This window comes from Trichosurus vulpecula, chromosome 3, assembly GCF_011100635.1.
Source record: "Trichosurus vulpecula isolate mTriVul1 chromosome 3, mTriVul1.pri, whole genome shotgun sequence".
Taxonomy (NCBI): domain Eukaryota; kingdom Metazoa; phylum Chordata; class Mammalia; order Diprotodontia; family Phalangeridae; genus Trichosurus; species Trichosurus vulpecula.
In genome coordinates, this window is record NC_050575.1 from 146,570,914 (window position 1) to 146,594,659 (window position 23,746).

The 23,746-nt window shown below is 36.8% G+C and overlaps 1 long non-coding RNA gene across 2 annotated transcripts in view; it reads left to right on the top strand.

Annotated features, from left to right (window-relative positions):
- The window catches only part of LOC118840883, a 51,201-nt gene extending 35,064 nt beyond the window's left edge, over window positions 1–16,137 (top strand). Inside the window, exons 1-3 of one of the 2 annotated variants that reach the window (XR_005009829.1) lie at window positions 2,704–2,792; window positions 9,856–9,929; window positions 15,677–16,137. This is a non-coding gene — a long non-coding RNA (uncharacterized LOC118840883). Of the gene's footprint in view, window positions 1–2,703; window positions 2,793–9,855; window positions 9,930–15,676 lie in introns of those variants that run through there. The other variant, XR_005009830.1, reaches the window with a different exon arrangement.
- The last annotated feature ends 7,609 nt before the right edge of the window (window positions 16,138–23,746 follow it).

The following is a 23,746-nucleotide window of genomic DNA, read 5'->3' on the forward strand; positions in this document are numbered from 1 at the left end:
TGTAGGTTTAGAGTTTTTCTCATTGCAAAACATTTTTTTCTCATTTTTATTATATCTCTCTACTGATTTTGATCTTTGCTCTGATAATTCAGTAGCCTATACATAGCGTTGACTCAGTAATGAGTCATTTCCTGACTGTTAAATTATAATCAGTTTTCTTTTTTGTGTTGTGCTTATCCTGCCCAATGCCTATCAGTTTTTATCATCAAAGAAAGTATCATGATGCATAGTCATGTTGCTTTCATTTGCAAGATCTTACCAAATTCTGTATATGATTTCTGTGTCTCACAATCTTCCTTAACAAATGTTGGTGTATAAGCTTTGATTGTTTTCATGGTGGTCTTTTTTGCAGATACTTATCATAAGCACCACAATACAATATTGTGCCCACAGTGGCGTGAATATGTGATGAAGTAATTGACACAAAAAGACAAAGACATGGGACTAGGTGAGTCTTATAGTCAAAGTATAGACTGATTTTTAATGGAGTTACTGACAGTATTTTATACAGGTTAATTGCTGAGTCATCCTGACTTCAAAGAAGAGTACAATAAAGCATTGGTTAAGTTTTTTATCTCCTTGTTCCTGGGGGCGAGACACTATTTTTCCTCAAGGTTAACCAAATTGAAACATTTATGTTCTCCCCTATATAGATAACCAGACTGAAACATTTCTGTCATCTCTTATATAGATAATCAGCTACAAAGGCAGGCTTTCTTTGCCAAGTCTTCTTATTCTAAAACTGGCCTTGCTACGCATAGACCCATTCTCAATTGACCCTGCCTCACAGAGGTCTAAGAGGCCTATACAGAATATAGCTGGCTCCCCACACAATATGACCAAATATTCCATGAAATTTTTGTTGTTGCTGCCTTTGGACACAATAATTAAAGCAATTCTGTTAGTTCTCTAATTTAGCTTTCCAGGAACAACCTGTGAACTACCCTTCCATTTAGCCACAACATGCTTCTGTCTTCTAGTTTCATTAATAGAAAGAATGTCAAGATTTATAAATTTGGTCCTTCAAACAGTATGTCCAGTTCTTGGTCCCAGCTCTCACATTTAGAGCACCAGTAACTCAAGTGAAGTTTATAAGCAGTCTAAAAGCTGTGCGATTCTTAGCAAGCTTCTGCCCTCTTTTCCTACACTCAGCCAGTGTAACATTACTGCATAAGTGGAAAGGGGGCCCCACAAGACTTAAGGACATTTTGTATTTCTCTTGGTTTCATGAGTTGCTGTGGCTAGATAATTCATCACTAAGTCCCTGATATTGGCATCTCTGTGCCTAGCCAGGCTGATCCTCAGGAAGCAGCCTCAGTCTGTTGCTCAGACTGTACTCTAAGCCTTTTCACCACAGTAGAAACTTTTGAGTTTTGAGCTCCGTTGGCTAGCCTTCAAGAACCCAGGGCCACGATGAGGCATTAGAGTAGGGCTTCTTGGCATCCTTTCATATTGTTACTTTAAACTATCATTGCTTTCCATTACTTAAAATTACTGTTGCTTTAAAGTACTTCAAGTATCTAACCCATTTTTCTAAATTGATTTTGCATTACTTTCCCTCACACACTGCATGTTTGAGCAAACTGACTTGTTATTCTCCTGTATTTCCTCTCCTCTCTCTTAGCCTTCAAACACTTACCCTCTTTTCTGAGTTGTTATCCCTCCTTTCATCTGTATCTTAGACTACTTTGCTCCCATTAAAGCTTGCTATGCCTTTTTTTTTATCATCCTGTCCTTCAGATACCTTGTGATAGGTCCCTCAACTCCCTCACAATTGTGTCACCTCCAGCATGGATCTCTCCTGTGTACAACTGGTCTCATTTAGTTGCTCAAGTACCATGTGTTACAGGAGACCTTTCCTGATTCCCTCCCTCAATTGCTAGTGTTCTCCCTCCCCTGCAAATTACATCATATTTGTTTTGTGTATTTTATATTTCATTATTTTTGTTTCCCTTCAATGGAATGTAAACACCTTGAGGACAGAAGTTTTTTTTTTCTCTTCATATCACTGACAAATTATACTAAATGTCTCATGCCTCCCCTCAAGCTCACTCTCCCAATGCCACACTAGCACAGGTTGGTCCCCAGAGGGTTGCTCCCCTTAGGATTTCAGGGGTTACTCTGAAGGACTTGGAGTTTTCTAATTTTATCATTCAAGTCCCTATCCAGTGTGCTCTCACCAATATTGATTAATTGATATCAGTTAAAGTTAATTAGCTTTTATAAGGGGATAATTATTCTGCAGCTATTGAAAGGACAGTTTTTATAGAAACATCCCCCCTAACCAGGAGGGGAACTTTCCTCATACCCCATATACACACAAGATTCCTGGGGAGAGTGGGCTCACACTTGAATGACAAAGGCGCTGAAGCACCCATGTAAGGACCACATGTGGCCTCGAGGAACTTCCTGGTAGTTTTTTGGTTTGTTTGTTTTTTTTTTTTTTTCTGCTCAGAGTCCCCATAAAGTTCACTTTTAAGTATGCTATCACTATCGGATGAGTCACTCCCTCAACTGCAAAACTGTGCCTCAGCTACTGGATTACTTCACAGGTGAGCAGAGTCAAGCAGGTCATTTCTCAAGGCTTGATCTTCACCAGACCCAGCTACTGCTGCTACCAGCTTAGGACACTGCTTCTAACTTTAGTTGCTAGCTCTCTGATTGGTCTTCCAAACTTTGAAACTTTTGGTCCATTTTGTCTCCAGATACTCAGGCACCTATAACCAGAAAGGAATAAACACAAAGAGACAAGAAACAAAGGTGTCATCCATCCACAGTCATGTGTCTGCCAGGTAGGAGATAGGGCCCATTGCCTTTCCCCTATTAGTGGCTCTTAGCAGTCTTCCTCACTCAAAAGCTGATAGGTGAGAAAACATCCTTCAAATCTTTTGTATGCTCATCCTATACTGAACCTTTAGTCCTTTGGGGTCCTTAGCTAACAGAAAACTTTTCATCATTCCATAGTCATCCATGGCCAGGAACTGACTCCCCATGTTGGATTGATAGGAGGAAGAGAATATTGCCCACATTCTGTATAACGCACGAGAAAGGGCATAACCTTTGCATGTTCTAAGGACTAGGCCCTCATTGGCTAGTCTTCCTATTGCTCATGCTTGTTATACTGAAGTCTCCTTCTTCTGAAGCTTTGGAACTGAAAGATAACTTTGACTTACTTCTCTAAAATTCCCTCCCTTGTTACCTATACGCATTTGCCATCCTCAACTGCTTTTGTATTTATTGCATCCAATTTTGCTAAGTCTTTTGCCAAAACTTACTGATGCCTTTCATTTTCCTCTGGGCTACATTTTATAAAATGCTTGATTAGGAGTGGGTGGGGAAAAAAGCTATGTTGTTCATATCTGTTATGTTAAAATATTGGTGGGGGTGGGGGCACCATTATTTTGGCCATTATTCCCTTTCAAAACCTTTGCTTGCCATCCTTTAAAGAATAGACATACATAATGAGTCAGATTCAGATCCCACCTTACTTTGTCCAGCTTTAGAAAAACCAACATTAATAAAGTGAAATGAGGGAGAATGTGAAAGGAAAGGGAAAGAGAGAAAAGATATTTGGAGTGAAAGCTTTGAAAATGCTTGCTTAAATGTTCACAAGTATTTATTTAACTAAATAATAGCAACAAAGTCATGTGATAAAGAAAAGTGCTTGACCAAATGAATAAAACCCTAGAAAGTCAGTTTCATTCATTTTTTTTCAGTCATATCCTACTCTAAGTGACCCCACTTGGGGTTTTCTTGACAAAGATACTGAAGTATCTTTTGCCATTTCCTTCTCCAGCTCATTTGGCAGATAAAGAAACTGAGGCAACCAGGGTTAAGTGACTTGCCCCAGGTCATACAGCTAATAAGTATCTGAGGCCAGATTTGAACTCAGGAAGCAAAATCTTCCATATTCCAAGCTTGGCACTCTATCCACTAGCTGCCCTAGAAAGTCACCTTAATACAAAGCATAAAAAGTAAAATATTCTATATTAGAAATAACAATAAAAATTTTATTTACACAAAACATAAGATATTAAGATGAGAAGTTAGAACTAGAAGTGAACTTTCTGAGGTCTTCTGATCCAACCCTTTCATTTTATAGTTGGAGAACCTGAGACCTAAGGAGAGGTTAACTCACTTGCCCAAGATCACAAAGAAGTAATAAATGGGAAGCCAGAATTCACTTCTATTTCCACGGTACCATGTCCTCTAGAAATGCTTTCATACTGACTGGCCACAAAAATGGCAAGCATTTCAAAAGCTTTTCTTCAAAGTGTTTTTCTTTTTTTTCCCCTCCTGTGGGAGCTAGTTTCCTTATTTTTTTTCCATTTTTTTGAGGGGGAAGGCAGGGTAATTGGGGTTAAGTGACTTGCCCAAGGTCACAGAGCTAGTAAGTGTGTCAAGTGTTTGAGGTGGGATTTGAACTCAGGTCCTCCTGACTCCAGGGCCAGTGCTCTACTCACTAGTTTCCTTATCGGTAAAGAGAGGAGGGTGGAAAAGGAGAATCATAGACTAGCTCTAATATCCCATGTATTATGTATTTTCATGAAGGGTGCGAAATGAATTCATTGTGTTAATCTATGATGGCAAGCTCATGCTTTGGTAGAAAATAAACTGGTACAAATAAATTTAACCAACACTGTCTCAAAGTCCAAATCATTTCTGTTTATTTACCACTTTTATTTCTAGCTTAGTTTCAAAACTGATTTCTGCTTCCTAAAGGGGATTTTTTTTCCTCGTTAGACCTTTTTCTTAATCATAAATGAGTCATTCCAACTCAGGTTCATAGGGAGATTCTAGATAGATTCTTTGGCTTTTTCCATTTTTTCCAATATTTTCCCTAAGTTGCATAGGACTTAGAACTGGAAGGAACCTAAAAGATCATCAATCCAATCCCTTCATTTTACAGACGAGGAAATAGACATCCAGAGAGGGAAATAATCTGCTCAAGGTGACACACTTATTAAGTAGGAAAGCCAGAATTTAAAGCTGATCCCCCTACCGGAACGAAGCCCTCTTTCCTCTATATCCCCTTAGCCCTTATTCTGTGAAGCAAAATAATAGAAGTTTAGACATTTGTCATTGCTTGCCACCGGTAGATCCACTCAGTGGCACCACAAGGAAGTGGAAAGAGTGCTGACTTTGAATCATAGGACCGTGTTCCAATCCTACCCTATACTTAGTAACTGTGTGAACATGGGCTAATCATTTAACTTCTCTAGGCCTCATTCCTCATCTTTAAAATGAAAGGGTTGGACTAGATGATCTCTAAGATTCCTTCCAGCTTCAGATCTAAGGTCCTATGACTAATTTATTTATTAAAAATTATTCATCTTTTCTGCAAATATTTACAAGCAACTATTGCGTGTAAGACCTTGTCCTGGTACCAGGGAATGAATAAGACATCCTCAAGGAGCTTACTGTCTTGTAAATATGATAAAGAAATAAATAGTAAATCAGTCAGAAATAATACGTCAGTTGTGAACTATTATAAAAACTAAATTGAGTTCTTGGCCCAAAGCAGCAAAAAAAGCCTCTTTAAGTCAAAGTGCACTTTAGAGAACAAAAGATTTTTATAATGTAATTCTCCAAACTCCATCTGGAGCAGGGAGAGGGGAGAATGAGTCTAAGGTGACAACTAATCCATTTAAAAACAAAATATGACAGTATATGGTATACAAGATCCCTAAGGTTTCTTTCCAAACTAGATCTATGAAGATTTTAGTGCTAGGCTGGCAGTTATCTCTTGTGTGATCAGTTAAACAATGATATTTTAAAAATGATCAGGACAGTGCTTCCTCCTGTGGTCATGTCCTTTTGATGAGCTGGTACTAAGAGAAGTTTGGGAAGTGATAGAAAAATCGGAAGTGAACTGAAACTGAAAAGGAAGACCAAACAGTTCAAGAGGTAAAAGTCTTTACAGATTTATATAAATGGTTTATTTATATAAAATGGTTGTTATCTATGCGATTCAAAGAAACCAAATAATGTACCAATAAGTTATGAAAGTCATAATTTTATCTTTCTCATTTAAGGTTTTTAGGTTATTAAATTACATTATTCTAAATCATTTTCTAAAATATAATATAAAGTATTATGTAGAATCAAATTGTTCTGAGTCTGATTTGCCATTATTTGATAAAGTAATTGAATAGGAAAAAATAAAACACAGTGATCAAGACGTTGAACATTGGCACTTACAAGTGCCACTGAAAATCACAAGTTGAATAGTTCCTTTCCTCTCATCCTTATTGAAGTGACCGTGCTACTTATTACATCTTCATGAGAGCCAGGAGATGAACGAGACAGACAGATAGATTAGATATAGATATATATACATATATGTGCATATACATGTATAGTTTTGTTCGCTAATTGCCATGTCCCCAAGAGGAAAAAAATGCCTTCTTAGGAATATTTATACTGTTTTACTTGAGGACCAAACTCTATTTTTATGTTGTAATGAAGTTTTTGATATTATGGCAATGATTTTTGGATATCTGATAATAAAAGTTGACAGTGGCGAAATCCTTGGAATAGATTTTAAAGTAAGTATTGATTTTTGTTTTTAATTGAAGAGCTTTTGAGATTTTATTTTTGTGGTTATTCTCATAATCTTCTGAATACAATTCTTATCTATTTGAATATATTCTCAAAATCATTTCTAAAATAGTATTAAGCTACTTAAATATCATTTTTCACATACTTAATATTTTTTTTAGTTAAGGAAAAACAGCAGGAGATATTTCCCCTTTTACAACTGTTTTCAAATGAAAAGACAGCTTATCCTCTAATCATCTCTCTAACCATATTGTCTTATGCATTTGCATATGGCAATAAAAATCCTGAAAGATAAGTAAAAATATTGCAGAAATAAAATGCACAGCTAGAAAATGACTACACATCTGTCATTTCAGGCTTTTAACCTCTCTAGAACTGTGTTTACTCTAAAGGCTTTTTTATACTAAATGTGTATGTAACACTGTACTAGTAGGTCCAACCAACTCCTTCAGATTCCCAGATTCAACTTTCTTACCTTCTTGTCACCCCAGCCTTTACCAACTCCAGAAAGGGTTGGGAAAGTAAAGCATAGCTGTCACCTCCAGGGATAAATAAAATGATGTCTTCAGTTCTTACTGTACTGCCCTCATGACCAATATCATTCATAGTCATATCTTATCAGGGATAAAAGGGTGATTTAATTCTTGGCCACCATCAGAAATTAAGTGTTGCTATATGTACACATGTGTGTGTATGTAGCCCAAGGATTTAAAGTTTTATACCCTTATAAGTCTACCCTCTTTTCCTTTGTAAATCATTTTTGAAACAATTACTCCTGGCTCTGCACCACTTAAACTCAGTATCTTTTATAATGATGCAATACCAGGCTTTCATGTTTTCAAAAGTGATTTCTAAGCGTTCAGGTCTTTACCAAAAAGGTCCTCTCTATTTTGCTTTTTGTAAATTGCATATGGGAGCACTGCACTCACCTGTTAACCCCCAGGCTGTTTCCAGAACAATAGCTAGCAAATATAACATTGCACTTCTTCTTGCTGCAGGCATCGAACAGCCAGTGGGCACGGTGTGGGGGTATCCTGCTGTTAGTGTCTGACTATTTTTGTTGACATTTCCCTTTGTTCAAGATGCATTTCTTGTCAGACAGTGTGTACCGGGATGCACATGGTCTGCCTACCTGGTGTCCTTGAGCTAACAGGGGCTATTTTCTCATTGCCTTCAATGTGTTGGTGTGAGAGAAGCCTCTCCTGCCGAGTATCTCACTTCTGTACTAAGGCTTCTTTGTTAATCAGGTACAGAATAAGGAGGCTTTCTGTTGAGCAAAAAGCAATCATTAATTTTTCATAAGAGCAGCAAAGTTTTGAATAGCAGAGAACCTCTTGAATAAAGCTATTAGAGGTTCCAAAGAGAGAAGAATAACAAAGCCGAGGGAACTGGGCACGTTCTTTCCCCGGATATTTATTTCCCCACAAGATAGAAAAAAACTATTTATGCAAACTAACAGTTCCTCATGTCTCATGAACCATAATTTTTTAATCCTTATCCACATTTTTATGAATAATACAATGACCTTCAGCTTTGTCCCATATTATGTGAAGATGATTCCTAAACACTGCCTTAGTTTTTTAAATTAAGGCAGAAGCTGTATGTATTATACTCGATTCTAGCATTAGTGGTATCCCAAGTGTGGCATTTATGTTCTTTCAGTTCTTTGGTATAAATAAATACCAACGCAAGAAGACCAATGTGTGCTCTACTAGGAATAATAAACTAAAATAATATGGCATTGATTTTGTTCAGGGTGTCTAAATGTGTTTTTATGATTGTGTATGTTTATAGCTTTTTCACACAACTGACATGAATTCTAGGCAATTAAAAAGGACATGAATTTCAGGGCATTTAGGAAAGAGGCTCTGTCTTCCTAATGGCATTTTTACAAAGTTGTAATACCTTCAGTATGAGAAAGATACTGTAGTTTGCCAGATTTGGACTTTAAGAAATTGTACCATTTATTGCCTTTTGTGTTGTTTTGCAATATTATTACCAGGAGAGCACATTAGAAGTTACTATTTTATCTAAAGTTACATATAGAGATAACTTATTACTGAAATGGTAAAGAGCCCTGTATATTGCATTGATACTCACCATTTGAAATTCTTCAAAACCAAACCTTGATAGGCTTTGAGGTTTTGAGTTGTTTGGAGAGTCATAGGTATCAAGTTGGATTGTGTTTACAGAGTTAATAGGAACATTTTCAGAGGCTTTATCTTGGCAGCTAATTTTGTGGTTATGATCACATCCCAACTACTCGAAAAGCAATTCAAAGCACATGGACTAGTGACATTGAATGGTTCAGTAGTTTCATTTCCACATAAAAATAACACCTTTGTTGCCATAGTGTCTGTTTAACTTGCCCTGTGCTGTGCAGGTGAATGGGTAGAGCTATACAATGATATCTTATTAACAAAGAAACCCTCACTAAAGGAAGGTAGCATGTGCAGAGAACCAAGACTGAAGAAAAGACAGCTTTGATTCCAAACCTCATGGGTAATGAAATTTACCCATCAATTTATTGTACTTTAAGGCTCTAGACTTTTCTAGAGGTGTCAACATTAGCATCTTTCTACTCTCCTTCTGAAGGAAAGATTTCTTCTTAAGATGTTGTTACACAGCATTCTGGTGGAATGTTTCTTCAGTAGCACTTGGGGGATTTTATCTTTGATCACTTTCTCTTTCCATCGTTGGTTTCTAATCTTATCTTGGTGTTAAAAATGATTGGAAAATAATGGGGAAAGATTATTTTCTAAACTGCCTCTTCTTTTATTTCATTAACACTGATGTGATCTATTTGAGATATTTTTAATGCCCAGTGCATAATTACACTAATTAAAGTCTGTAAGATTGTTAGTTCAAAGAACCTCTACTTAAGATATGTAAAGCTATAGTATAACTTAGGCCCCTCAGGTTCAGAATCGGAGAAATTAGATTTAGATAATCCTTTTGTCACATCTCTATTTCCTAACTGTCAAATAATTGTTCCATTACCCTACGCTTTCATTTTTATCATTATGGACAAAAAAAGGAGCTTCCATTCTTTGTTTTATCACAATATTTTGTAATAGGTGTAATGTTTGTAAATCATTCAATTATTGAGGGGAAAATGATCTTAAGTATCATTCTCTAGCTCCAGTGTAGCATAATAAATAATTTTACTCTCTCTAGATATTTTTAATTACTTTTTATCAAATTATGTTCTCTTTCTCATGTCAAAATTTTCATGTTCACTTCAGGCTCTGTTTGTGTGTGTGTGTGTGTGTGTGTGTGTGTGTAATTGTCTAGGAATTGTCCTGCATCATCTTTGACACCTGTGGTGGAAGCCTTTGTTCTGGCATTGAAGATATCTCTCATACAAGGTAGAAACATCCCCATTAATGCCACATTAACTGAGCCTATGCCCTTGGACATGTTTTTTTTAAAAAGAAAGCAGAAATTGATACTGAAGGAAAGAAACAAAACAATCCAACCAGTATTTATTAAGCACCTATTATGTGTAAGCCAATGTGAAGGGGCTACCAAGACAAAGTATAAGAGATACCAGGAGCCTATATTCTATAGGAAGGAAATAACATGTAAACAAACAAAAAGACAAGAGCAATCGCTAGCACTTGTATAATGCTTAATAGTTTGCAAAGCACTTTACGTATCTTATTATCATGTTTGATAAGGACTACATGACCATGAGAGCAGGGAGAAATCACTAACAGCTAAGGAAATCAGGAAGGGTTTTCTTTCGGAGACGGCACATGAGCTGAAACTTGAATGAAGTTAGTCACTCTAAAAAACCAAAACAAGGGGGTTGATTTTAATAATGGGAGACAACCTGTGCAAAAGCACAAAGGTGGGAGATGGATCGCCAAATCTGATGAACACCAAGTAGTCCAGTTTGTCTGGAACATTGAGTATGCAAAGGGGTATGCTGTACAGCAATCTTGGAATAGTAGACTGCAGCCACATCAGGCAGGGTTAGCATCAAGAAGAGCCCGTTTCCTCCCTCTTTTTTCTGACACATTTTCAGATATTTGAAGATAGTTATCATGCTTCCCCAAAGTCTTCTCTTCTGTTAAACATTCCCAGGTCCTTCAACCAGTCATAAAATGGTATGATCTTGAGCTCCTTCACCTTTCTGGTCATTCTTTTCTAGACATTCTCCAATTTGTCAGCTTGTCACCAAAGTGTGAACTGAACACAATGTTTCGGTGTGATCTGACCGAGGGGCAGATCTGAAAGGCATCTTCAAATATCTGAAGATCTAGTCTGTGACAGAAGAGCATTTTTTTTCTGTGTGACTCTGGAGAGCAGAATAGAAAAAAGAGGGATACTATACAGGGAGAAACATTTCAGCTCAATATCTTTTTTAAAACTTGCTCATAATCCAAGCTTTTTGGTAGTGGAAGGGACTTCCTCAACAGAGAATAGGCTCTCCATCATTAGACTTGTTTAAGAACCATAAGAGCATAAGATCAAGATTCAGAGCTAGAAGGGACTTCAGAGGCCATCTAGTCCAACCCCTTCATTTTACAGATGAGGAAACTGAGACTCATGAAGGTAAGATCACTTTCCCAATATTTATTTTATTTTTAATGTATGGACTAAAACAAGCATTTCCATAATGTAGTACAAAAAAAAAGATGATTGTACATGAAACTACAAATGTACTATGCACAACTTGCTATTGATTTCAAATATGCAACAAAATTATAATGTAAATTTCTTTTTTTCTTTTTTCCTTCCCTTCATCCCCTGCCCTAGAGATGGCTGCCATTAGACACAAATAAGTATATTCATGTAAAATTACTCTATATATACTTCTATTTATTAGTTCTTTCTCTGGACGCATATAGCGTTTTTCTTCATACGTCCTTTATAGTTAATTTGGGTATTTTATAATAGACAAAATAACTTCTTCACTCAAAGTCATTCTTAAAACAATATTGCTGTTATTGTATATAATGTTCTATTGGTTCTGCTCACTTTCCCAATATTACATAGGCATTGTGTGATGAAAGGCAGTATTTGAATCTAGGTCCATTGACTTCAGAGCCAGTACATTTTCCATAAATGTTTTCCTTGTCAAAGACGTGTCACATTTTAGAAGGGATTTGTTTCAGGTCACATCTAACTCTTAGGTTGTATGATTCCATGATGAAGCCAAGAAACTAAGGCAAGAGCCAGAGAAAACTTTGGCATCACTTTCGTATATGCAAGCTACACTCTCATTCCCAGTATTACAGAATGTCCCATATACTAATTACTTTAAATTTGACAGAGATGAAACCAGTAAGTAGCCATGATAGAAGGTCAAGGACAACCCCATTGGCATGCCCCTCCATGGACTGCAGTCCACTCTCAAGCCTGTGGTTTCTGTTCTCTGATCCCCAGTTGGCTCCTTTCTCTCTCTCCAAAAAGAGGAGATCTTACAGAGTGAAAGAGAAACTGGACACACCTAAATTCTGGGTTCACTGAAGGAGAGCTTGCTGCTATTCCTTGGTTCCAAGTCATGAGCGATCTTAGGACTCCTCTCCTTGGTCCAAGGACTAAGTGTTGTCTAGGAACAATTTCTCAAAGCTTAATCCTGGAGTCCCTTTACTTAGCCAGAAACTCTTCCATTATTCCACCATTACTACTCTGATGCTGGCTTGAATTCCTTCATCCTGAGAACTCCTTGACATTCTAGTGCTGCCATCTCTACCTCTATATCCCTCCATATATACATAAATCAACTCTTTTATCTCTCTCAGGTGTTCCACTAAGTAAATCTTGCTATTATGGATGATTACAGTCACAATAGCCAGGCATAGCATTACCATTTTTACCTTGTGCAGTGCTTTACTTTTCTATAAATTGTTTCTTTGCTTTTCTTTTTGGCTACTCAGTTGCAATAAAGAACTTTTTTAATCATCCCCATTTAGCTCCATTTAGTTCCCCATTCTCTCTTGACATCCTATTATCTCTATTTCTCCTTTTCCATGGATATCTGTTCTTTATGCAGTTCTCCCTCCCCTCATCCAATATTTTGATTGAACAATTTCTATTTTCAGTTTCAAGTTTATTTTAAATAGTTTTTGCTAATATTCATAGTGTCCCCCAATTTAATATAATCTACCTTTGTCAGCATAATGGCTGCTTATCTTCTGGATCATTATGAAGCTATTAACATCAATCGAGGCAGTGCCCAATTGACATCTCTACCATATGTTGTCATCTAAAGGCCTCTTAATTTTTCTTTATTCATTTCAGTCTGTTTTAATAACTATCTCAAATATTGTACAAAACTGTCACTTTATAGAGCAGAGTTCTTTCAAGGAGTTCTCTTACTATACCTCATTCAGCCCATGATCCTAACTCTTATAATTGGCATATAAGAGCTGAGTATTTGAGGCAAGATTTCTAAGTTATTTACTCCAGATAGTAATGAATCCAAGATTCAGATTTTCTGACTACAGCTATCATTTTAAACATAGACCAGATGCCTATAATGTAAACTAACAGACAGTATAAAATGGTCATTGTAGACAAGTCTGCCTCCCGCCTTCAAGCTGTGATAGCTGCCTAGATTCCCTGGGTGGCAAAAGAAGGAGATTTGAAGGCATTTTGGTATCAAACACATTCACTGTTTTTTTTTTACTCACTACACCAAGAATTACTTGTTCTGAAGAATGACAGAAGTATAGATTAAATAATGCAGTTCAGATTCAGTTCAATCTTCTAAACTAATATACTGTGGTCAAATGACAGTTCTTCAGTTCTTATTATCATTGAACACTAAGAGCCAGTTAGGTAACTTGGGACAATGTATTGTATTTTTTTTTAGTCTTTTTCTAAAAGTGACCAAATGTTGTAGTCCTGTTTTGAGCTGATTTTCTAAACGTTTAGTGAAATAAAAAATCTAATAGCTACATGTAGTGGTAAAGAGTTGCATGATCTTAAAGGATTATCTTCTATAAACCCTCTCTGTGTTAAATGTATGAAAATTATCCTTTAAGTTTAGCAAATAGCATTTATGTATGCATATGTGCCTATTTCACAGACATGCTTAGATAGTAATATGAATAACCATGGAGAAGCAAATCACAGACTATGTCTAAGATTTAGTATTGCATGATTTTTTTTTGCTTTCTTTCCCAACAAAAGAAATTTGAAGAAACAAGCCCCTCCTTTTTCTGGTTAAAACCCTTTTGGGAGGAATATTATGGGGGCTTAGGATTCCACAACTACAAGTATAAATTTGATCAGTCATTCGATTCTCAAGTGCTTCCTAAACAACTATTCTACTTAGAGTATCATATATCCTTTGAGGGTTTAAGAAATGCTAATTAGTGGTGCTTTCATTTGCATGTTTAGAATTCTGGCTCACAATGGAATCCATTGGTTGGACATTTTTTAATGTGGTAGCAAATATATGAGACAGCTTTGAGTTAGTATAGACAAGAAAGTAAGATTGCATCTGTTTACAAAGCAGGCTTATTTAAGAGGGGTATCACCTTTCATTGAAAAAATCTTAAAGGCCAGTCCATTAGGCAAACTGGGCATCTTAGCTAAGAACCAATATACCCTAGTACTTTAGGTAGTTCCCACAAACCTACACACACACACACACACACACCCCTTTTGTTTCAGCAAGTTTATTTGAAAATATAGTATTCACCCAAATATAAAACCATTATACCAACTACTTGCTCTCTTTTTTGATTTTGTTTCTTCTTTCTCATGATTCATTCCATTACAATTCTTCTTTACAACTTGACTATTGTATAAATAAGTTTAACGCGAATCAGATTACATGCCGTCTTGAGGGGTGAGGGAGGAGGAAAGGGAGGGGGAGAAAATTTGGAACTCAAAAACTTGTGGAACTGAGTGTTGCAAACTAAAAATAAAAAATAAATTAAAGGAAAAACAAAACAAATTTAAAAAATTTTAAAAACCATTACACCATTGCGATATAATGGATGTGGATTTTATTTCACTTTACAAAAATTATTTATCAATTTTGAATAATAAGGGCACAATGAAATCAAGAGTTTATGTAGGAATTTAGGCTTCAAAAGAAAAAGACAAGTTGAGAATTCTGTTATTTGGAAACATGATTTCCACAAAGATTAGTCCTGTCTGACTGTAACAAGATTCCTTGAAAAAGATGTCTCTCCACTAGTGATTTTCACATATGACAGCTCAGAATCAGTTCCCATATTTGCCTTTTTAAATGTGCTTAAAAGCTTTCAAAAATTATTTTCAGTTGTTTACTTTTCTATTGCCCCCACCACCACCTCCAACATAGGAAATCACATCTCTGGTCCTTTTTGTAGTTATTCACTGTGTCAAGAGTGCCACCTGCATTTTACTCCAAAGCTTGCTAGTATATTTCTTTTTCTATAGTTTGGCTCTTTTTTTAGAACTAGTTGTGAATTCTTCATTCTCTCACATAGACATATGACAGTGGAGGAGGAGGGTATGTGTATTTCCTAAATTTTAACAAGAAATCTGTCTTCCATCTCCGTAGAGTGAAAAACTCATCAGAAAGAGTCTGTTAATTTTGTTCCCTTCTTAGAACTGCATAATGCATCCATTTTTGCCCAGTGTTCATAAATCTGACATTTTTTATCATAGGCACTGTTAGTACCTTTGAAAGTCACCCTAACACAGCAAATTAAACATGTTTGAATGAGTCCCAGGCCTGTTATGTATGTGCACAACTCCCAAAGACAGACAAGGGAATCCACTGGACTTGATTTAGGTTCTGCCAAAATAACAGTTGTTGATGCTATCAGCAGGGTGTTACCAGTCCCTTTTCATTCCCAATTTTTGGAATTTTGCCCACTCACAGCTTATCATCATCACTGATACTTAACTGTCAGTGCTTAGGTCAATAGCACTGCTAGGTACACAAACAAAGCAGATAGCTGCCCACTCTTTCCACTAGCAGCATTCTGAATTCTTGCCAGCTCATGGTGGAAGAGGGAGAATTTATTAGTAGTAAACTTCTAGCAGCCAGCTTGGTGTGGGTGTTAGATAAATATTACATGAGGAGCCTCACAAAAATAATCTCTCCACTCTAGCACTTTTCTTTGCAGATTTGTCAATGGACTGTTTTACTCTTTTTCAGATCCCAGAATAGATGAACCAATCACCATATATACCAATATGTCAAAGAAGACACATTTCATAACCAGGAAATATTCCAACTGATTGAAAAGAAATGGTTGTAGAATATAAAACATGACATCTCCACGCAAAATGATCTGTTGATATTTACCTCAGTGACCAGGATTGCAACCTGACAAGAAAGATCAAGCCCTCTCCATTCCATAGTATATACTATCGACTTATCTCAGCTGGTTCATCTTATTTCATTTTTTAGAGGTTTTGTTATATCACTTCTTTGACACTAGTATGCTAAATGTCCCTTTGAAGCTATGTGATATATATACAAAAGCACAACTACCTTTAAATCTACATCTAAGTGTCAGCTATTACTATGTGGAATCTATATTTTGAACCCTTTACAAATATATTTACAAATAAATTCATATAATCTCAGCCAAAAATAAATTTTCTTTCCCTACACATGATGTCCTTTTTGTTTTGTTCATAAGACAGCTTTTTTCCCAAGTGCATCTTTTATGAAATATAACAGAATATAATGTAGCAAAGAAAAATGTGTTTCTTGGTGGTTATTGTACCACCAAAAATAAAAAAGTTGGACAAAGCAGTCCTGCCAATGTTCTTATTTACAAAGGGGGCCATCTGGGAAATTAATGGCTGCTGTTACACAGTAATTAGGAAAATTTAAGACCCCCAGTGTCCCAGCATCTTGCATTTAAAGTTGTATGTCATTGGTGTTTTCATGAGAATTTGCTAGATTTCTGTCATTAATAACAGGCGTAAACCTAGCCAGCAATAGAAAGTGCATTACATTTAATCAATTTGCTATTTGTATTCATTATGCATGTCCTCCATTTTGAGTCATGAAAAATTGAAAGGCCCTTACAATAGAAAGAGGATCATGGATTACAAATGATATAACAAGAACATAAGCACTATTAATTGGTCAATTGTGCTTGTCAGTACATTTAAAGTGATTAAGGCAAAAAGATTAGATGAGACAATAGTGTGCTCTTTCGATGAAAGCCCAGAAATACCATGGCAATCTTCAGCTCCCAACAAATGTAGCAGAATTCAATGATACTTTTGGATTGCCCCATGTCTTCTTATTCCTTAAAAGAAAAGCTTTTTAGTTACTGCAATTATTGAAGGAATTCAGTGGGATTTTACTCAGTATCATGTCATCCCCAGGGATGACATATTCCCTATATTAGAAATAACTTACTGTCAGTATCACCATTGTAGGCCCCATCTTCAAACGCAAGGTTTATCATTTGCTATTTTTATTATTTACTTATTTATCACATATCATTTATAAATTATTATTTATTATTACTTACATCAGGCCCCAAGGAGGTAAACACTTGGTATTCCAAGATAATCATTTTTGTGTAAAAATAACTCATTTTCTAAACATACCTAAAACTAACTTAAAAGCTGCGTGAAGCAGTATTATGGGGCTTAGCTGGGGACAGCCCAGGCCCCATAACACTCTGTCCCAAGATATCACATAGTGCCCTGAAGTTCCAGTGTTCTGAATCTCAAAGATCCAGGAGATAGAAAACCATTCAAGAACAAAGGGAAGCCATGGCAAGACCAAGCAGGACTGACTGCCCCACCCAAAAGTGCAACGAGGAGCAGAGCCTGATGTTGGCCCAAAGCTCTAATTCAGGCACTAAAGCTGGAGAGATGAACAAATCAAAGAAAATGCTAGCCAGTATAAAAATAATTGCAAATCCAGATATCCGCCAAAAGAAATAAGTAAAACTATAAGCAGAGACTCAAAAGAAAAATGGATTTTTTACTAGAACTATATAAATATCTAGGTAAAAATGAAAATCTCTTGAGAAAAGTACTGAAAAAATAAGTAAATTAGAAGAGAAAATAATAAACCTTACCATATAAATCGACTCCTTGAAAATTAGAATAGTTCAAACAGTAATAAATGGTCCTACAAGACAGGAAAAATATTAAAATAAAATCAAAAGATTAAAAACAGAAGAAAATTTAAGATATCTGATGTCAAGAACAGATGAGCTAGAAAATAGGTCAAGAAGAGATCATTTAAGAATCATTAGACTCCATGAAAATCTTGACCTTTTTTAAGGCCAGATACCATATTTCAAGAAATCATAAATGAAAACTGTGAAAATCTATTAAAACCAGAGGGTAAAGATAGAACATACCACCTCCTGAAAAGAGGTATCCTAAGGAAAGAAAAAGCCCCAAGAATGTCATAGCCAAGATGCAGAGCTCCCATGCAAAAGAATAAATACTGAAATCATCCAGAAAGAAAGTTCAAGTACCAGGGAACCACTTGAAGAACTTGGTAGTTTCTACTATAACAAGAGCAGATCTTGAAATGCAATACTACAAAAAGCAAAATATATAGGCTTATGTATCTAAGAATAACTTACTCTGAAAATCTGAATATAATCCTATGGAGGGGAATTGAATCTTTAATGGAATAGAAGACTTTCAAGCACTTCTGATGAAAAGACCAGAACTGAGTAGCAACTCTGAATTATAAATATAACAATCCAGAGAGACCTAGAAAGGTAAATTTATTTGAGCAATTGGAAGGAACTGTGTGATGATATAGTACTAACATTCTAATGGAGGAGAAGAAATAGTGGTCCCTTTAAAATCTTAATATCTTCAAAGGCATTGAGGGAGTAAAATGAGAAAAACAGAGGTCCTGAGGGTGAACAGTACAAACCTTTTGTCCTGAAGGTTTGAAGAGGGGAAAGAAAAGAAAGAGTAAAAGAAATATATGATGGAATAGAAAGGAGGAAGAAGAGGAAAGTATGTTGTAGACCAATTAGCCAAACCCTTTATTTTACAAAAAGGTCTCAAAGAAGCTCAAGGGGAGATGACTTGCGGGTTCAGGATCAGGGCTGAGATTAGAACTCAGATCTCCTGACTTTCAGTCTAGAGCCCTTTCCACCAAACCACATTGTGTTTTTCTCCATAATACTCTGCTGAGAAAATCATATTGAGATGTAGTTTAATTTTGCTTCATACGTATGTTACTATTATAGGAAGTTCATCAAGGGGAATCCTCTGTCAACTCCCTACACTAACTTCTTTTCTATAAGATGGCTATAATGGTTCTACAGATTCTGGTTTACTGTCCAAAGGCTTTAATATTTAAGAGATCTGTGATTTTCTTAGTGTTGATATGCCCTCAAAAAATCAAGAACATTACCTTTCTGTGGCAAAGGATATTCAAAGATGGTTATAGTTTTAACAAAAAAATTTGTTACCTTACAGGCAACATGGCAATGGGTCTCTCTCAACTTAGCCAGGCTGGTTCTACAAAAATGGACATGCAGAAACCCATCAAAGCCTTTCCATCTGAGTAGGGCCTGCCAGATGTGCTCTACTGAGAGTACATCTTCAAGAACCCAGGCTCACCTCTGCAGAGTGCTATATTTGGAGACAAATGACCTGAGTTCAAATCTTTCATGATCTTAGCCCCTCTCTGGACTTCAGTTTCCTTATCTGTAAAATGGAAAAGGTTGAGCTATAGTGGTGCACGTCTATAATCATGCTACTCAAGAGAATGAGGATGATGTAAGATTGAGCTCAAGAGTTCTGAGTTACAGTAAGGCTAAGCCAACCAGGTGTCTGTACTAAGTCTAGTACCAGTATGGTGAGCCCCCAGGAACAGGGGCCTACCAGGTTACCTAATGAGGGGCAAACCAGCTTAGGACATAAATGGAGCAGGTCAAAGCTTTCACGCAAATCAGCAAGTGGATTCCAGACCTGAGTGACAACTGCATTTCCATCCCAAGTGAGGTAGGAATGCCTACCTAGTCATCCCCTACCAAACCGGACGAGACAAACCTCCAAGGTCCCTTTCATCTCTGTTTCAGTGAGGACTATGATGAAGCATCAAAATATAACTTCAGTGGAATCCCATCTTCTATTAACTTATGATTATCATCATGATATTAACAAGTACCTTCTTGAATATGAAACTATGCTAAAAATTTTTTATAAAATAATGTTACACATACATCTTGCCCCCATTGGACCTGCAGGCTAAGATGTACTACTTGTAAATTGTTAACGTATAGGATATTCCCATTGTGTGACTCAACAACCACTGCCTGAAGGATGTGGGAAGCCATATTAGATAGTACTGGTTGTTAGGTAAAGCCTTTATTTATATACCACCGAAATAATTTGTTAAAATGTAAAAAAAAATCAGCTCATTGCAGGGTTTTTTTAATAGTGCCAAACAACTGTTTTGTTTTAATTTTTGTTTATGTGTGTTTTGGGGGTTGTGGTCATTATTGGTGTTTGCTGATGAATTTAGGATCATAGATCTGGAGGTGGAAGGGACCTTGGAGGTCAGCTAGTCCAAGCATTTTCCTGCTTTATAGATGAGGAAACCAAGGTTAAGTGACTTGCCAAGAGCTACACAGGTAGTATATTAAATGGCAGGGCCAGGATTCAAAACCCAGTCTACTGAATGAATACTGAGTGTTGAATAACTATAGTCAGTGTGAAGGGGTCTAACAAAAACACAGTATGTTTCCTAAATGGCAGCAAGAGTAAAATACAGAAATCCACAGCATTAACAATATATAGTGGAGAGGGGAGGGGGGAATGGAGAGAAGGAACAATATATTCTGTGAAATTATCTCAAAAGGCCAGAAATTTCCTGAAGTGTAATTGGGCATAGGATTTATCGGTAGCTGTCTATACTGTATTAAGTTCCTCTGAAAATGAAATTAAATGTTTGGATAGGAAGGAGAGGGAGGAGTAAGGAAAGCCATGAGGTTGGAAAACAAATTCTGTTATGTTTTTGTTTGTATTGTCTAATCATAGGTGAGAGGAAAAAGGAAAGTCAAATGATTTAATAAGTGCTGAATGATTGTTCAAAGTGTCACTTAGGGTGACATATAGCTCAGTAAGTTATTCCAGTCTTTTTTTTCTGGTTGTATAGAGCACCAACTCTTGAATGACTCTGTGTATGTGTGTGTGTGTGTGTGTGTGTGTGTGTGTGTGTGTGTGTGAGTGTGTATAAAATAGGAGAAGTAGAGTGGTATAGCAATAAAGAGCTCACCTCAAAGCCAGGAAGATCTGAATTCCCACTTCTGAAATGCACTAGATATGTGACCCTGGGCAAGTCACACAACCTCTCAGTGCTCTAAGCAAATCTTTAAGACTGTAAGTTGCTACATTGATACAAGGAAGGAGTTTCCTCACCCAAGAATTCCCTAAACCAATGAAATCAGGTCCAGTTTCTATCCCTGTATATAGAGCGCGCGCGCACACACACACACACACACACACACTTATTAGAAGTACTTTAAAATTGTGTGACTAATATACTCTCAAATAACTCTGTACTTCATTATCCTGTCGTTGAAGAGGCAGTATGGTAGAGTTTAATATTAGACTGGGAGTCAGAAAACCTTGATCATATCTAACAGGTTCAGGTTTCCCAATTAGCTCTGTGATCATGAGAAAGTCATAATATCTAACTCAGTTTTCTCCTCTGTAAAATGAGTATATTGATGCCGATATTACCTACCTCACAAAGCTGTGGTGAGAATAACCTTTACAAATCAAAGCACTTTATAAATATTGGTTGTAATTGATGTTGCCTGGGTAATGCTGACATGCCCTGAGGCCTTTGCCAGGAAAATCGTGGTTCCCATCCACAATTTGAATGCAGAAAAATGCTTTGATAACTATCTGAGCAGGGGTTACCTAAGGTTCTTTCATTGCCTTCTTGAATACAAGGAACCAAGGCATTATGTGGGGAAAAAAACCCACCCCAAACTAAGAAAATACCCTTCACAGAAAGGCAAGATGGTCAATGATTTAGTCAGTCAAACTGCCCTTATTTACTTCAGTCAGTATATGCACTCTGTTCACTCAAGTTTCTTAATAGGGTGAAAGTGTCTACTCTGATTCCCAGACCACACAATATTAAATTCCCTAAATTTCCTAAGATGTGTAACAGAGAATACCCAAAATACAATTTTAGTGCCTCCCTTCCCCATGGTTGAAATAACAATATTGAATGAGAGGACTCAGAGTGAATTTGGACAGTTGGATCTGGACCGATAGATATAGTAGATGGTTGGGGACCAAACCCCACTTGGTCTAATCTGTAATAAAGCCACAACTGATCTTCTCTGGGCTCTAGGAAGCCAGAGGCTCACAGTATAATTTCTTCTGAAGTCATTAACTATTCAGGCTTTCCTGGTTCCACTTTGCTTGGACTTAGATTCTATCTCCACCAAAGCACCAGTCCATTCTGTCATGACTTAGTGTAACCAATTTTTATGGCAGACTTTACCAATCAGCTTTAAGCAGATAGTCAATATCTAACTAATGGCCAAACGTGTTAATGCCAATGTGGCAATACATTGATAATAATCATCTCAAGGTGATTTTTAGATATTTTAATAAACTTACAGCAAGTTAGTTGGGTTGTCTAGATGTAGTGTTAATGTGATTAAAGATCTTCCCCACCCATTCAATGGAGTCTTTACTTACACCATTTACTTTCTAGGTGGGAGGCCCCAGGCCCATACCCTTTTGCTATTTGGGTCAGGAGAGGTGTGAAACCCTCAGGGCCCAAAGGAGAGATGCTAAGACCAGAGCCAATTGTATGTGCACTGAGTTCTAGCCAATCAGATGTGCATGCATTCAGCCTGAATCAGAGACCTGAGTTCTAGCCAATCAGATGCCAGCTAGGACTGTATATAAAGAGAGCCCAGAGGGTGAGAGAAGCAGAACTGAAAGCAACAGAACTGAGAGCAGCAGAATTGAGGAGAATTGAGAAGCAGACATCAAGAAGACATTGAGGCAGCCAATGTCGAGAGAGATTGTAGAGCGAAGAGTGCAGACAAAAGTTTTGGAGGCCAAAGAGCTGAGAATCTACAGCATCAAGAGATTGGAGAACTGAGAATCCAGAGAATTCAGGAGACTGCAAGGACTCTGAGAACTGCAAGGGCTTTCAGAACTGCGGAGAGGACACAGGCAAGCAGACAGATAGGATTCGTGAGTGATTGTTTATGGGAAGGCCCTAGCAGGGGGAAGGTTACAGGATGACTTGGTTCCTTGCTATAATACTGTGTTATAATTTCCTTGTTGCTACATTGAGTTGGGCTTACTGGTTTTGGAATATAATTACTGCTATATCGAATTGGAGTCATTGGTCTTGGGATTTGATACTCTGGTGTCTAAATAAATGTTATACTTCCTCTGCCTTCTACCTAGAGAGTTTTTCACACTTTGTGATTCTGAACTATCCAGGCATGTTCATGGTCATCCTCAAGGTCATGAATCTTGCTTTACTGATACACTAAACCAGCATAAACTATCTGGTTATCATAACACAAAAACATGATGTCTACACAATTTCTTAATATATCTATATAAGTCATGCTAATCAAGTGCTTAGGGTGCACATCCTCACTGCAAATTCAAAATGGAGTCTCTCATGTCACAAACTCTAAGAACATCTATGGACCACAAGGTATCAGGATCAGGCTTATTTGTGCCACCTTTGATTTTGCCCTTCACTCACATTGATGATGATCTTCACAATGTTCATAGTTACAAAGAAAGCTCTGGTATTTGGGTGACATTACATATCTAGATAATTTAGTATTTTTAAAGAGAGAGGATAACCCAAGGAAGAAAGGGAGTAGGGGAGGGGAATATTGGATTTTTAAAACATTTTGTCCGAAAATAAGCATAAATATAAAAATCAGGTACAAAGAATTGCAACAGATGTTCTTTGTTCTCTTCAAGACAGGGACAATTAGTATAAGGTAAAATGCAGGAATCAGTGATTAAAATGTATAATAATCATATGGTGAGGAATGGTTTCCAAATATGCTGTGATACATGAATTTGACAAGAAGATATTTTTACACTCTTTGGCAAAATGAAGTATTCATTATTTCCTAACCACAACTCCTCAGCCCCATCTTGTACTATCATTGTTCTAATTCCCTACTCTCTGGTTTAAATGTCTTCTTTCCTGGAGACAAAGGAACATGGACACTGCAACTCATAGACTCAAAGAACTAAGATG